Below are 1039 nucleotides of genomic sequence, written 5' to 3'. Positions count from 1 at the left end.
ATCCTTTTGTGTGGCACCTTATCAAATGCCTTCTGGAAGTCCAGATAGAATACAGCGACAGGATCCCCATTTTCCACATTTCTTGTCACAGCTTCGAAGCACTCTAGCAAATTCGTTAAACACGATTTACCCTTCATAAAATCTGACTCTGATGGGTTGCTTTTGACTTTCTTAATGTCCTGTTATTACTTACTTAAAAATGGATTGTGACACTTTCCCAACGATAGATGTTAAACTAATTGGTCTACTGTTTCCTACATTAAGCCTCCCTCCCTTTTTGGATGAGGGCGTTATACAGGCATTTTTCCAATCCACTGGAACCTTTCCCGCATGCAGGGAATCTTGGAATATTATAACCAATGGATCCACTATCTCCGCTGCTATTTCCTTTAAGACCCTAAGATGTAGGCCATCAGGCCCTGGGGATTTCTCTGCCTTCAATCACAATAGTTTGTTCAGTACCTTTTCCCTCTTGACTTTTTTTTATTCATTCATGGGATGTGGGCGTCGCTGGCTAGGCCAGCATTTATTGCCCATCCCGAATTGCCCTTGAGAAGGTGGTGGTGAGCTGCCTTCTTGAAACGCTGCAGTCCACTTGGGTTAGGGAGACCCACAGTGCTGTTAGGAAGGGAGTTCCAGGATTTTGACCCAGCGATAGTAAAGGAACAGCGATATCGTTCCAAGTCAGGATAGTGTGTGACTTGGAGGGGAACTTTCAGGTGGTGGTGTTCCCAATCATTTTATACCCTTATCCTTCTAGTTGGTAGAGGTCGTGGGTTTGGAAGGTGCTGTCTAAGGAACCTTGGTGCAATGCTGCAGTGCATCTTGTAGATGGTACACACTGCTGCTACTGTGCATCGTTTGTGGAGGGAGTGAATGTTGGTGGATGGGGGGGCAATCAATTAGGCTGCTTTGCTCTGGATGGTGTTGAGCTTCTTGAGTGTTGTTGGAGCTGCACCCATCCAGGCAAGTGGAGAGTATTCCATCACACTCCTGACTTGTGCCTTGTAGATAGTGGACAGGCTTTGGGGAGTCAGGA

Source organism: Heterodontus francisci, unplaced genomic scaffold, assembly GCF_036365525.1.
Source record: "Heterodontus francisci isolate sHetFra1 unplaced genomic scaffold, sHetFra1.hap1 HAP1_SCAFFOLD_330, whole genome shotgun sequence".
Classification (NCBI taxonomy): domain Eukaryota; kingdom Metazoa; phylum Chordata; class Chondrichthyes; order Heterodontiformes; family Heterodontidae; genus Heterodontus; species Heterodontus francisci.
Note: the sequence above shows the minus strand (reverse complement) of the source record.